At 48.3% G+C, this 16,054-nt stretch overlaps 1 pseudogene; it reads right to left on the bottom strand.

Moving 5' to 3' along the window:
* Positions 1–337: 337 nt before the first annotated feature.
* On the bottom strand, positions 338–1,526 carry LOC144820218 (uncharacterized; annotated as a pseudogene).
* Positions 1,527–16,054: the final 14,528 nt, after the last annotated feature.

Raw genomic sequence — 16,054 nt, 5'->3', positions numbered from 1 at the left:
GACATGGTGGGCTCCCCAGTTTGAAGCCCTAGAAAATCCCATATTGCTCTGGCTGTTTTTTCTTACCCGAGAGAAAGGAAATAGGATTTCAGTGCTGCCCAGCACTTCAAAAGTCGATCGATAGCTGGAAACAAAGGCTGCAACCGTGTTGGGACATGCCGAACCAAAGGCTGCCACTCTAGGTCCACCAAAGAAAACAATTCTCTCAACTCAGCTGTTCACTTAGCTGAAGAAGCGATATGGTTGTAAGGATTCTACATTCATAAAAAGTCCATTAATGGCTTGTTTATCACAGCTGTGTAGGATGTGTGCAGGACAGTTTGCAGTTAGAATGTCTTCATTTGTTCCCTTCAAAAGTTGAAATATAGAGTGATGTGTCCATAGTTGACACTTGCGCTGCTTCCACAGTATGCAGCAACATGCTCAACTTCCAACCCATGCTCTTTAATTTGGTTATGATCTGCTGTGCAATTACAGTAGAAGTCTCAGCTGCATCGTCATGGAAACCCAATAAAGTGTAGGTCACACCGGAAGTGAAATTAAAGTACTGCAACAAAAGTGGATGTGGTTTGACGTTTTCTTTGTTTGAGGCATCGCTGCAGACAGAGAAATATCCATCTTGTAAGTCTTCATTTGCTTGCTGCAATGATAGAGGTGCATGCACATTTTTAGTGATACTTGATGCCTTTGTGCGCCCACAAGATGCTTTCATCGCAACAGGATGAGTCGGGATAAATTACTTTGGACAGCTTGAAGCCAATATCCAGGGAGCGGTAGGTGATGTGATGCTTGAAAGCATGGTACACCTTTGTCACCTTTGCAGCTGGGACTTAAAATTTAAAAGAAGAACATACAAAGGTATAAGCAGCAAGCAGAGAAATTCTCCACTGGTAAAGAAAATAGTGGTCACAAAGGGGCTTAGAACTGCAAATTTAAAGCGTCAGCTGCCAACCCAAACGCAATTATAATCTGCTCTTGGTATGAACAGCATGAGAAAAGCATATCCAAGGCAACCTGACTTGGTAAACACTGCTGCACACTTAAAGAGAGTAATAGAAAATTGCAAGATAGCTGGCATAATCAACAGGGGAGTCTAAAAAAAAGAGTGTGACAAAGCAAGGAGTGTACACAAATTATATGCAGCAGATTACATTATGACAAAGCAAGCAATGACTTACTTTAGCTACTTCCGACTGGAAGCTTGGTTGCAGAAATGCCGGAGGCATTTTTCTAATGCTGTGATCCTGCCTCATGCGTTTCTATATCCTGCTCTCTTTCGTGGGCAATGGAAAAGTTTTTAGTACAGAGGCTGCACTTGGCTGTGTACACATCTTTTGAAGACTTTAAGATGTGGGTGTGTAAATTCCCATTCTAGTCTGTAATTCACAAAGAGCTTGTTTGCCTTTTTCTTAGGTGACTCTGGCAAGGAGTCTGCATGCGAGGTCAATGTTGCATCCGAATATGCCTCAAAATGCCTATGTGATCTATGCCTCTGCAGCACCTTCACCTGGCTCATAATCCGACATTGTGTTTTTTTCTGGAAGTAGACTGTAAAATAGCCAACAATCTTGAGATGTAGATGCATACTGTAGTCAATGAATAAATAAAAGGTATCAGGCACTTACTTTCCTCTCTCTTACTGGACTGGCTTACCTACCACTGCCTCCTCACGCTCATACATTCTGCCTAGAGTGGAACAGAAGGTTTTTTATACAGGCCTATAATTCTTAAAGGCCTGGCAGTGAAGACACCGGATTGATTAATTTCCAATCATGCTAGCACAGACATCTCTGAACACTTCTAAATGCAGCAATAAAGCAGAGGGACAAAGAAAACCATAGTCCACGTTAGTCTGTGTATATCATAATGGTGGTGGTGAGGAGGTGGAGTAGGCCTGGGCAGCCTATGGGGGGAGAGATGAGGGCGGCTAACAGTATGTTGTCTTTGTTTTTTGATCCTATGTGAGAAGTGTTTCCATGCTGTGTGTGATGACCATTGAGGTGTGGATATTATGTTAGGAGGCCAAGCAACTTGCAATGTGGTGAAGAGGTGTGAGAGACAAACATGCACTTCACATTTTTTGGTATGCTGGCAGCTTTGAGCAGCTGGGAAGGTCTTTCTGTGGTATTTCAAATGATCATAGTCTATTTATATGGCCACTGCACTGGGTTGTCCAATCTGATATTTTGTTTACAGTTCATGGTCCTGAGCGGGCATGTTTGGAAAGAGAAGTGGTCAGGAAGATCTGCTGGGATGGACTTTGTTACTAGCATCATATATCTGAGTGACATTGTGAGAAGCAAAGAAGTGCTCATAAAATGTAGTTAATTGGGACTTGCAGAGGTGGTGACTAGAGTGGAGTTTTCCGATTGCCATGCTTTATGTGTCAGATCACTTCAGGTACTCCATGTCTGTTCAATTGGTGATGACTGGCTTAGGGGCTGGTACAGTACTGTGTGATGGAAAAGACCAATAGCAATAGGTCTTGTATGAGGATCATAGTATTAAGCAGGAAAAATAAATGAGCTATTAACCAGCCTGCATGGGCTATAATTGGCCGCTGAGTGTTATGGTATTATTGTGGGCCAGAATAGTTAGATAGGAGTTGACATTACAATATAATGCCCTGGCTAGCCATATATCAGCCCTCCTTATTTTACCAGTATATGGGAAATAGTATATTGAATGGAATGTTTAATTTCTGTGACCTGTAAACTGTCTCACTGATGCACATAAGTGTGCTGCAGACTAACAAGTGTATACACTGTTGAGGCATTATTGGAGGTCAGAAGGAGGCACTGCCTTTTACTTAAGAACATTTTCCACTGAGATAGCGATAAAAAGCCAACATGCAGTTTTACTGCTAAACATATTGTTGTAAATAGATGCTGGAGCCTGGTATCATGTAGGTTACTTTATTCATGTCTTCAAGATGGTAAGTTAAGTTACAGAGAAGACCCACCAGGAGTGACTAGCTTGCCACTCAGCCTGCCTGGTTCCAACTGCCAGTTGTCACCAGGTCAAGCCCCAAACACTCCATGATGTCACCCAAGGTTCTAGTGGTGACATCATGTGAGTGACCATGAAATCCCCAGAGGTAGAAAGAAGACAGGCTAAATATAACACATCTCCTTTCTTTAGGGAAATCAACAAGATGGAAATACAATAGATAAAATTAGCTTGTGTGTACACATCCATATGAAAGTACACATAGCATCCATTCCACAGATGGAGAACAAACACATCCCAAACAGTTACAAACACAAGTTAACGACAACATATCCCAAATATAACTAGTCCCAAGTCCCATCCCCTTTCCTTGGGAAACACAAACACAAACTAAATTAGACGAAAAATTAATGGAGACCACTTTGCTCCGTAACGGGGTACAACCCTCCCCGTGAACTACACCTTGGAGTAGCTATTTCTCCGTCCCCAAATTCCTAAATGGGGTACACACCACCCTTAAATTTTAAGAATAAACTCTACATCGTAACGGGGTACAGCTCTCCCCGTGAACTATAACTGGGATACAATCATAACCCCAAAACCACAAAAGAGACAGGGTACACATCTTTAAAATAGGAGTATAAGTTTATAACTCCCAACACTCAACCACATATGGAAATCATGTATACAGATTCCAAGAACAACTCCTCCTATAATAAACTGTACAGGGAGGAGGAGCTTAGCGCGCACCCAAGATGGTCGCGTGAGCTCAGAGCTCCCGGACCCTCGCCACCTCCACCGATTATCCTGCACCTTATCCTGATTTGGACGACGGGCTTTTGTGGTCGTGACCCTGCTGATCATTTCCTCGTTTCCGCATTTCGTCTAGGCTCCCGGGAGCCGGAAATATGGACTTTTGACCATTTTTGGCCTGCTCCATGGAACTGCCCCGGGCTTGCTTTCCCTGCCAGCCGGGTGGTAATTGAATAACAACGGCACGTGTGACTCTCCCCTGCCCGGTCTCCAACTTTCGGTTTCGGTTCCGGTGCCTCCACCTCATGGACTCTGCCTCGGTCGCCTAGGTGATTTGATCCTCTCACCTGGCCCGCAGGCGCTTGGCGATCCTGGTTCCCCCTGCTTCTTGACTGGTGGCTGGCCTTTACCGATTCTCCGACTTGCTGAGGGCACTTCGAGTGTAGCCATTTTCACTAGGTCTCAGAGTACCCCTCGGGGCGCACGACCCAAAATGGCCACCAAGCCCGAGGGAGAAAGACGCAAGACCAGACCGGCAGCTCGAGGAGGCTCTGTGCAGTCCAACGTCATGGATCGATACACCCTCACTAAGGGCTCTCCGGGTGGACCGAGCAAACCCCCTGCCAACCTTGGGGACGACTCCCTGTTGGATGGAGATCTGTCGTTGAAAGACGTCATGGGCGCCATTAATGGGATGAAGGCCACGCTAGGACAGCAATACGAGGCCCTGACCCATAAGCTGGACACAGTTGCCATAGATGTAACCCTGATCAGGGCGGACCTTGCGAAGACTAACGAGAAGGTCAAATCCCTAGATCTGAAGACATCTAGCCTTATTACCGACGTCTCCGAATTACAGACTGAAGTCGGTAACCTGAGGTCCGCCCGTGACTACCTCTCTCGACGCCTGGATGATTTTGAAGGCCACGCTCGACGGAACAACGTCCTACTGGTCAGGGTACCGGAGACGACGGACTCGTCATCGGTGGATCTACTAGTGGAGGACCTTGTCCTGAATCACTTAGCGCCCAAAGTCCTTAGCAAGTTTTTTGCAGTAGAACGGGCCCACCGTATCCCGGGTGGCCCGCCTAAGCTTGGAGCTCCCCCGCGGCCCATCATTGCACGGATCTTTAACTTTCGTGACAGAGACGTGATCCTCCAGGCTTTCCGCACATCGGGCCCTACAGCTTATGAGAATGCTTCGGTTAACTTCTACCCGGACTTCACCCAGCAGGTCCAGAAGCAGCGCCTTGGATTTCAGGGGGTGAAGAGGAGACTGCGGGACAGAGACATGAAATATGCCATGATTTTCCCGGCTCGCCTGCGTGTGGTCTACAATGATAGGACATTTTTCTTTGATCATCCTGGAGCAGCCAGCGACTGGCTGGACTCACTGCCCCCTCGAGAACAATTTGACCGTCCTGATCACTCCGGTGGTGCGGGGGACGGCCCGGTGGAGCAGGAATGAGGAGCGAACTCGGCTCCCGGGCCGCCATGTTGACTTTCGGCAGTGGTTTGATGCTACGCAACTATTGTTTGCTATTGTGTTGTCAGAACGGGGTGTGGGCGGGGGTCGGGTGAATCTTCCTCCTCTGGGGTTCTTTTCGTAGATTAGTTGTATATTAGGGCGACAGGCACACTGCAAGTTGGGGTGGCTCTTGAGTCTTACGCAGGGGTGCGGGGTGGGGGGTATGATGATGTTTTGGGGGGTTGAGGGGTTTCGATTTTTGTTTCTCTGTTTTCTTCAAGGCACTGTACTGATGATCTTCTGTATTTACGTGTTGCGTTGGGGGTGGGGGGGGCCTTGGGGTGGCCTGTGGGATGGGGGATAGGGGACTACGTATACTGTGTTGGAACGTCAATGGGTTGGGTGATAGAATTAAGAGGGGGGTGGTTTTGCAGATGCTGCGACGCTTGTCTCTGGATGTGGTTTTGCTTCAGGAGACGCATCTGCTCGGCAACACGTGCCATGCACTGAATAGGCGTGGCTATCGTCTCATTGCACACTCAGGTTTCACTTCTGGCTCCAGGGGGGTGGGTATTATGGTTCGGACCTCCCTCCCTCTCGCTGTAGACGATATTATACTTGATGATAGAGGGCGGTACGCCGCCATTGTTGGGCGCTGGGAGGGGAAGGTGCTCACTATGTTTTCGGTCTATATACCTCCGGGCCTCCAAACTACGACTTATGCCGATCTGGGAAGAGTGATTCTGGGGGTCCCCGAAGGTTTGCTGGTGGTTGGGGGGGATTTTAATTCGGTAGTGTCTGAGACATTTGACCGTTACCCTCCCCGTGTTATCGCACAATCTCAATCCTGGTTGGGGGACTTCCTGGAGGCGCTGGGGCTGGCTGATTGCTGGCGTTTACATCATCCTGGGCAACGCCAGTATACCTTCCACTCTGGGGCCCACGGTAGCCTTTCGAGACTTGATTATGTACTGATGCCCTCCTCTCAGGCTTCCCTTATAGGGGAGGTTAAACATCTAGCCAGGGGTATCTCGGATCATTCCCCGTTGTGGTTGGTTGTGAACGCACATCTGGGCTCGGAGGGTCGTCTCGCCCCGATTAACCCGTGGTACCTCCGCGATCCTAAGATCAGGAAGGAACTCCTTGCAGCGATCAATCACTACTTTACTGACAACGTTGGTTCAGTGACTTCTTCTGTTTCTCTATGGGAAGCGTACAAAACTGTAATTCGAGGCCAGGCCCTCTCATCGATTGGCCATGTTAAGAGATGTAGGCGGGAGGAGGTTGTCCGTCTTGAGTCTGACATTTCCGCCCTTGAAGGGGAGTTGGATTCTGGGGTCTCCCCTGAGAAGCTGCACCTTCTAAACCTGAAACAGCTTGAATATAGAGCGCTGGTGACTGATGCTGCGAAAGAGATGGGTCGTGAACGGCAGGGGCGGCTGTATGATGTGGGTGATAAGGCTGGGAAATTGCTGGCTTGGTTGGATAGGAGAGAATGCGCGAGTCGAGTAGTTCCCGTTGTGGTGGATGAAAATGGTGTGGATGTCACTGATCCAGCTGGAATCGTGACGCGCTTTGCTGACTATTTTTGGGTGGTGTACTCCTCGGTGTCCGATCGGCCGGAGCGGGACTCCCACTTGCTTCTACGTCATATCTCGCTCCCATGCCTGTCTGATCAAGAGAGGGATCTGCTGGAAGCTCCGCCCACTGCGGATGAGATTGCGACCGCTATCCGCTCGATTCGCTCGGGGCGGGCCGCGGGCCCGAATGGGCTCCCCATTGAACTTTATAAGCTTTGTCCGGATGTACTGGCGCCGTATCTCCGATCGATGTTCTTGGAGTCACTGGAAGAGGGGTTTCTTCCTCCTGACCAGAGACTGGCCTCCATAGTAGTTATCCATAAGGAGGGTAAGCCGCGTGACCGTTGTGAATCCTTTAGACCTATTTCCCTGATCAATGCTGAACCTAAGATCCTAGCCAAAGTCCTTGCTAATCGTCTGGTGTCTGTTATAGGCGATCTGGTTCACCCGGACCAGTCCGGCTTTATACCGCACCGAAACACGGCACTTAACCTTCGGCGACTGCATGGAGTCCTCGCGAGAGCGGGGACTCTGCGGGAGCCGGCCATCTTGGCGTCCTTGGACGCCACCATGGCGTTTGACATGATCGAGTGGCCTTATCTTTGGGCGGTCCTCAGTAAATTCGGTTTTGGACCCGCCTTTATTCGCTGGGTGCAATTGCTCTATGCTGACCCCTTAGCCAGGGTGGTGGTGAATGGGCGGGCCTCGACCCCCTTTGCTCTTGGTAGGGGGACACGCCAGGGTTGTCCTTTGTCCCCGCTCTTGTTTGCCCTAGCTCTGGAACCACTGGCGGCTTGGTTGAGGTGGGAACCGTCCTTGAGGGGAATTAGATGGTCCCCGGACTTTGAGGATCGGATATCTCTGTACGCTGACGATATACTCTTGTACCTTACGTCACCTCGTAAGTCGTTAATCGTCCTTTTTGATGTTTTGACTTCCTTTCATAAAAATTCCGGTCTAGTTATCAACTGGTCAAAATCCTGTATTTATGTTCTTTCCGGTGACGCTCCACTTTTGCCACTTGGCTGTCCCATCTCGGTGGCGCTGGAGGGTTTTAGGTATCTGGGGATCTTTATTACCTTGGACCCCGCACTTCGATATAAACGCAATTTGCTGCCCCCCCCTCCAGCGCCTCTGTGCGGATGTTGGAACGTGGAGTCGGCTTCCTCTCTCTCCTCTGGGACGAGCAGCGTTGTTTAAGATGATGTCGCTCCCCCGATTTCTCTATGCGCTTCAGAATACGCTCGATGTTGTACCGGCTAGCTATTTTCGGGAGATTGAGGGCCTCCAAAGGCAGTTGCTATGGGGGGGCCAGTCTCGCATTGCCCTTTCGAAGCTTACACTCCCGTGGTACGATGGCGGCATCGCTCTCTCTGACATCCGTCGCTACTACTGGGCCTCTCAGCTGGGGGCCATCAATCATGGCACCTACACTCCTTCGCCAAATCCGGTCTTTGCGATGGATAAATGGTTGTTGCCCGGTGGTGACTACAACAGGGCTCTGAATGCGAAGTTGACCGTCGGGTCACTTACGGGGCCCACTAAAACAGTCGTGCAGGTGTGGCATCGGGCCACGTCTGCTACAGGCTGGGCTGATAAGTTGACCCGTGCCACGCCGCTTTATGCCTCGGATAAACTCGGCTCCCTCTGGCGGTCGAAGGGATTTGATCGATGGGACATGATTGGGATCAGCAAGGTTGATGATGTATGGATCAAGGGTAGGATCAAGTCGTTTGATGAAATGAAAGTTGAATATGGGCTGAATGATAGAGAATCTTTTAGATATGCGCAGGTCTGACACGCGGTCCTGTCTCTTTTCCCCCTGGGCTCGGATGTTCCGGAAGCGTCCCCGCTTGAGGATCGGATACTGGATGGGCATGTCCCTGATAGCACGATCTCCCTCATTTATAAAAAGTTAATCAATATTAGGATTGATCTATTGGATAGCCTTCGGGAGTTGTGGACTAGTGATGGTCTGGAGCTGGATGATGAGGACTGGCAGGCTGCGCTCTCTTCTCCTAAGGAGGTAGCTATTCCGGCACGCCTTCGATTTGTCCAGCTCAAAATTCTTCATAGGGTATATGTGACTGGTCCGCGTCTGGTGCGCATGGGATTCTCGGCGGATGGATTGTGCAGACGTGGTTGGGGTATGGTGGCCACGTTCCTACATATCATTTGGGAATGCCCTGCTGTACTACACTATTGGAATCGCGTGCATGATGTAATGAGTGAGGTTATGGGTGTGCTGTTGAAGCCTGAAGCGCGGAGATGCTTGTTGAATGTTTGGGAACCGAATGATTGTACCCAAGCGCAGCTTCGATGGGTGACACTGGGTAACATGATAGCCAAGCGTGACATTGCCCAGCTTTGGGGCGCTCAGAGGCCTCCTACGGTTCTGGCATGGCAACAGAACATGGACTGGTCCATGTTTCGTGAAAAGACTGTGTATGTCTCCCGGGGCAGACCTGGCAAGTGGGGGAAGATTTGGACTCAATGGAACGCGTATCGTGGAGATATATGTACCCCCCCCCTTTCGGAATTTGATACCGACTTGTCTTCCTCCCAAACGGATGTTTCCTCCGCAGAAGTATAGATATATTGATTGTTTCTGTTCTCCTTCTCTTCCCCCCCATCCCACAGTATATTTTGAATGCGATACTGTTAGCTTTACGTTTGTACCCCCCCCCGCATAACCACATGATGACATGCTTGTACTGGACTGCCTTGTTTTCTTTTGTTTTTCTATTTTCTTGTTCTTTACATTCAATAAAAAAGTTTTTAAAAAAACAAAAAAAAAAACTGTACAGGGCCCTCCTGACCCCATGAAAAAAAAACAACAAGCCATAAATGCACACCACCCTGTAGATGTACTATAATACGACACTCTTGCCACTCACACGCCATTCATGACACCTGAAAATACTCCACATGGCTCACAGCAGTCCAAACGCAACACTACGCAGGTACTCACTGTACACGCCATTAACTTGTAACTAACCAAAAAAAAACACACTCTTCCCTGAAACATACACTCACCAATCACCACTCCCAGAAAGCACGAGACAAACACTACAAATGACCAGCAAAAATAATGTTAAGTAAAGTCCCATGCTCCGGTGAGCGGTCTCTCACCCGAGTTCTCCTCAAAGTTCTCTTCAGTAGTAGGAAATGCTGTAAATACGGCAAGATTCGCGACGTCTTCCATAAAAACAAACAGCATTCCGATAATACTCCCCTCATCGTCAGGGCTTAACTCCCACGTCACATCCAGGATGTTTGTGCCAGCCTTTAATAAAATCGACCATCAAGAGTTCTTTCTATTCCCCTGAATAGTAGTTGCACAAGAGTTTACACTTTCTTACTGTGTAAAATTGTCCTGTGATGTGACACACACACTGCCATGTTAACCATAATGCAAAACGGCAAATAATCTCTCTTCACCTGTCTTAAGAACGTGTGTTCCAAGAGTCGTTTCCATGGTGACGATATGAAGACTCGGTGTAATGTTTCTAAACAAAGACAGCGCTAAAATGGAGGCACGCAAACTGTGTAGCGCTGGGTGGCTCTGGGCACGTCGTTGCTTTAAACGTGCAAGTGCTGCATAAAAAGAAAACTCCCTTACGTCATAAAGAACTTCACCACGAAGGTAAGCTTCACGCGTATCTCTGATTTTCAAAACACAAAAAAACAAAAACAGTTAAAGTGTCTGTGGCGCATTTCAAATCGTGCATTTCCCATCGCGCAGTATGAGTAATGTTGATGGAAAACATTCCCAAAGTATGTGTAAGTATGTGTAGACACTTTCCGCATGACTGCGTTCAGTTTCCAAATACATGCGCTGCGTGTTCTTCACTTTGAAAAGTTCCAGGCACACAATGTGACAGTTCAAATTGCTTAAAAGATACATCCGCTGCGTGTAATTTTTTCTACACTCGATGTGACATCTCAGACAGTTTTAAAATGCATCTGCTGCGTGTTGTTCATTTTGATTCTTTCTGTCTCACGATGTGAAACTGAAATCTTTCCTCATTCCTCCGGCGCTTTTCCACTCATCAGAGATAACAGCTCTGAATAGTACTCCCAAGCGCTATCAATAGTGTCACAGGCGCTCGATCACAATTAGCACGCTTGCTGAATTAAGTTAAACAACAGCCTTCCAATGGTGATATGCAGATAATGTTGATTACTGCTTTTCCACACATAAGTGAACTTCACCAAGTCTCACACAATTTTATGCAGAATTACACCCTGGGTTTGCAGGCCGTCCGATTACACAGGACACTGGTGGGACTTACCAGGGTGGATGTCTTGTCTTTTGCTTTAAATTCTCTTTAATTTATAAGTTGTTTCAACACACAGTCTCAAGTAATTTTGAACAGTTCCTTAATACTTGCTTTTACTTTGCGCTGAGGGTACTTTTCTTCTTGTTCCCGTTGTCTGCACCTTGTAAATACGCTCCAAAATTTCTCAAAGTCGCCAAAAATGTTGTAAATAGATGCTGAAGCCTGGTATCATGTAGGTTACTTTATTCATGTCTTCAAGATGGTAAGTTAAGTTACAGAGAAGACCCACCAGGAGTGACTAGCTTGCCACTCAGCCTGCCTGGTTCCAACTGCCAGTTGTCACCAGGTCAAGCCCCAAACACTCCATGATGTCACCCAAGGTTCTAGTGGTGACATCATGTGAGTGACCATGAAATCCCCAGAGGTAGAAAGAAAACAGGCTAAATATAACACATATATAGCACACAAACAATGTGTGGAAATAAGGTTTCAGGAAATATGTATCATTTGAACACCACCAAGTAAAGTGTCTTGATTGTTTTCACCCTATTAAAAACTCTGTTTCCATAGAATTACAAACACGTGGTCCATTTGTGCTTTCATAATTGCTGTTTTGAAACATTTACACAGTTCATTTACTGGTATTTAACAGTTGTGTGTTACAAAAAAAACTAACAGCCTTTGTTTTCACGTGCCCTTTACCACCACAACATCAATATTGTTAACTAGTCCACTTTACTATTCTGTCTTTGACTGCAAAGTTAGAAAATTTTGTAAACACCATTCCACATGTTAAAGGATAGGAGGAAATTTGTCAGAAGACACAGCCTGACATTTGTCCGCTAATCTTGAACACACAGCACTTGTGACAGGCTGAAAACAAAATTCAGAGGCATCTTTAGTGCCCATTCACCTTCTCAACTGAAACTCATGATAAGGCTAGGATGTATGTGTGATAGTTTGCTAGACTTTGTGAACATGGTTCTATGCTAGTTGTGCAAGGGTGTGAAGTTGGTACATTTAGGGTGTTATTGTGCATGGTGCTGTAGAGGAGATACATGGTGTTCGGTTGTTCATCAGCTCATTAATTCTGTTAAAGAGGAACATCTTGCCATTATCAGTATCCAATTTTTTGACATAGGAAGGGTGAAGGCCAAAGGTGGCATTACCGGGAGTGATACACATGTCCTACATCGCGACTCAGTGAATTCAGTACATGGTGGCAGAGGTGGAGGGGGACTTACTGGATGGAAGTATGTGACCAAGTTTATATGGCTCTATAAATAAATCAAATTATCTTGGCTTGTCTTGAGTGGGCCTACAGGTGAATCAGAACGTTGATATCCTCCGTTAAGGGCATTAACCACCATCGGCAAGAAAGTGAATGGCAAATTTCTGATGTGCCTCATATCTCCAATTTAAACATTCAGATACCTTTTTTTCCAAAGTTCATCCTACTATACAATCATGTTTGAATGGGAAGGTAGATTGGTTTAAACCTGGGGAGATTAGCACAAACACTAAAAGTTATTTTGATATGAAAGATACAAAGAGAGAGAGAATCCTGTAGACAAATTTCAATATACTGGAAATAAACACACATGTAAAAGTAAGAAACATGAAAAGCACTTGGATTCAATTTACCCTTCCAGAAGTTGATTGCAGGGGGTGAGGCGGGGGCGGTAATGAAGCCTGTGGCTGACTCGGTGGTCTGGCTCTTCTGGGAATGAGCAAGTCTACAGGCACATGACGTTGCTCTTGCAAAAGTGCAGGACACTAGGTATGAAAAGACCGAAAGCGTACTCAACACGTCCTAAAGTGACTCAAGGCTGGATAACCTAAAGCTGTTCTCATTAACCCTGCAGCATCAAGGTCAATGAGATCAGTCCTGCAGTGGAGCAGCGAGCACTCGGACTGGCTGATGGCTTTCAAGTTGATCCTAGGTAGCTTTATAGGTTCTCCACACAACGATCTGGGCGACCTTTGGAGGTGAAACACGCTACATCATTTGTGGTCACCCCAAATCATTACAATTACGTACAAACGGTGTCCATTAAAGAAATTATCACAGACAACAGATAGAAGGCGAAAATGACTGTTCGTGAAAATGACAGATGGTTGGTCACCCTAACCCAAACGTGCCATGTATTCATAAAGTTGATAGGGCACACAGGTCACCCGACTCGGTTTTACCATACTCACCTGGGCCCATAAAACAACATATGATGAGTTTTAATCAGGTAACCTGTGCACTTTCCTCTAATGCACAAGTTACTTACCTTCGGTAACAATATATCTGTAAGAAACAGTATTAGATTCCTTACCGTAGAATATCCCCAGGCGTCAGACTGGATCCGGAAACTTTTGCGTAGGAGTACCCTTGCGCGTCGGTAGGCGTTGTCTCCGGCTCCGCCAGAGTACTTAGACGCCGCCCTCGCGCGCTGACGTCACTTCTTATACACAGCTTTTCCTTGCCAGAAAACGCAGAGCCATGATAAAAACCAACACTGGTGCCATAAAAACTAGGGCCCTGAAAGGGATGACCTTAACCCTAGATATCGGTTCGCAGAACGGGGAGGATGGGTGGGGAGCAGGAATCTAATACTAACTACTGTTTCTTACAGATATATCGTTACCGAAGGTAAGTAACTTGTGCATCTGAAAAAAACAGGTTAGTATTAGATTTCTTACCTTAGAATGGATACCCCAGCAATACCAACCCCGGTGGTGGGTCTGCGAACCAATGATCACACCAGAAAGTCCTGGCGAATGGAACGGCCGAAAAAGCCATCTCTCCGGACTTGGCTGTCCAGGCAGTACTGTCTTGCGAACGTGTGCAGCGAGGCCCACGTAGCTGCCTGACAGATGTCCTGCAGAGGGACTCCCCGTCCCAGGGCAGTAGTAGCCGCTGTGGCCCATGTGGAATGGGCAAGAAGCCCCACAGGAGGCTCCTTTCGAGTCAAAGAGTAACAAGCCTTGATGCACAAGACGACCCATCGATAAATGGTTAGTTTGTGCACCGCCCTTCCCTTCTTAGCGCCCACGTAACCAACAAAGAGTTGGTCATCCACCCGGAACTGGCGTGTGCGATCCAAGTAGAAAGAGAGCTCACGTTTTGGGTCCAGATGGTGGAGCCTTTCTTCCTCTTTCGAGGGATGCGGAGGTGGAAAGAAGGTGGGCAAGGTGATGGACTGCCCGATGTGGAAGGCTGTGACTACCTTGGGCAGGAAAGAGGGTTGTGTCTGCAACACAACTTTGTCCGGATGGACTGAAAGAAAAGGAGGCTTAGAAGAAAGGGCCTGGAGCTCACTCACTCTCCTGGCAGAGGTGATGACAACCAGGAAAGCGGTCTTCAGAGTAAGAAGACGAAGAGGACAGTTATGAAGCGGCTCAAAGGGTGCGCACATCACAAAAGTTAGAACAAGGTTCAAGACCCACTGAGGCATCACGAAAGGAACTGGTGGAAGTATATGAGGGATGCCCTTCAAAAACCTATTACAACCGGGGACTTGAACAAAGAGGGCTGATCAGGTAGCCTTAAGAAGGCGGAAATGGCCGAGAGGTAGCCCTTCAGAGTGCCCAGAGCAGAGCCCTGCTGGGCAAAGAAAGAAAAAAGAGGAGAACCTCTGAAAGAGGGGCAGAAAGGGGATCCACAGCCTTTGCTGTGCACCATGCCACAAACTTGTTCCACCTGCAGGCGTATACCGATTTTGTGGAGGGACGCCAGGCTGCCAGAATGACATTACAGACTTCAGGAGGCAAGTCAAATGGCCTCAACTGCCGCTGCTCAATCTTCACGCATGTAAGTGGAGACTGGACAGGTTCGGGTGGAGGACCGTCCCCTGCTGCTGCAACAGAAGGTCTTCCTGAAGGGGCAGACGAATCGGGGAATCGACAGACATGCTGAGTAGCTCGGGATACCAGAACCTCCGTGCCCGGTCCGAAGCCACAAGGATGTCTTTGGCCCGGTCGCGCCTGATCTTCTTCAGCACTCTGGGCAGAAGTGGTATAGGCGGAAAGGCGTACAACAGACCGCAACTCCACCCGCGACGAAAAGCGTCTCCGAGCGAGTGCCGCCTTGGAAATTCCAACGTGCAGAACTGAAGACATTGCGCGTTCTCTTCTGTGGCGAATAGATCTAACCAAGGCTCTCCCCACTGCTGAAAGAGGCATTGCGCCACGTCCAAGTTCAGACGCCATTCGTGATCCATCATGCACCGACGGCTGAGTTCGTCCACCCTGGCCTTCAGGGAACCTGCCAGGTGTTGAACCACCAGGGTCACGCACTGATGTTCCAGCCACTGCCAGAGGCGCAGAGCCTCCTGGCATAGGGTCCACGACCCGACCCCACCCCACCCTGTTTGTTGCAGTACCACATGGCGGTGTTGTTGTCCGTGAACACCTGCACTACACTCCCTCGGACAGAGGGGAGGAATGCCTTCAGTGCAAGTCGGATCGCCGGCAGCTCCAGAAGGTTGATATGGAGCTGGGACTCCGCCGGAGACCAGAGGCCTCTGATCTCAGCTTCTCCCATGTGGCCTCCCCAGCCCTGAAGGGACGCGTCCGTCACAACTACGTGTTCCGGTTGGGGTAGGGAGAGGGATCTAACGCTGACCCAATCGCGGTCCGTGAGCCACAACTGCAACTGTCTTGCAGTGCCCTCCGAGATCAAGACATTGTCGGACAAGTTGCCCTGATGCTGGGCCCACTGAAACTTCAGGTCCCACTGCAGAGCCTGCATCTGCCACCGGACATGATGCACCAGAAGGATGCAGGAAGCCATCAGCCCCAGAAGCCGCAGCATCAACCTGACCGAGACTCGGGATAAAGGCTGAAAGATCGGAATCAGAGCCTGAATATCCCGAACCCGCTGTTCTGGAGGATAAACCTGAAACTGCGCTGAGTCTAGAACCGCTCCGATGAAGAGGAGCTTCTGAGAGGGACACAGGTGCAACTTCGGCACATTGATGGAGAACCCCAGCAGGTGCAGGAGGTCGCCGTAGTCTGGAGGTGGCTGACGA

Source organism: Lissotriton helveticus, chromosome 2_1, assembly GCF_964261635.1.
Source record: "Lissotriton helveticus chromosome 2_1, aLisHel1.1, whole genome shotgun sequence".
NCBI lineage: Eukaryota > Metazoa > Chordata > Amphibia > Caudata > Salamandridae > Lissotriton > Lissotriton helveticus.
The sequence above is the reverse complement of the archived record's forward strand: the minus strand, read 5'-3'. Positions and strand labels throughout refer to the sequence as shown.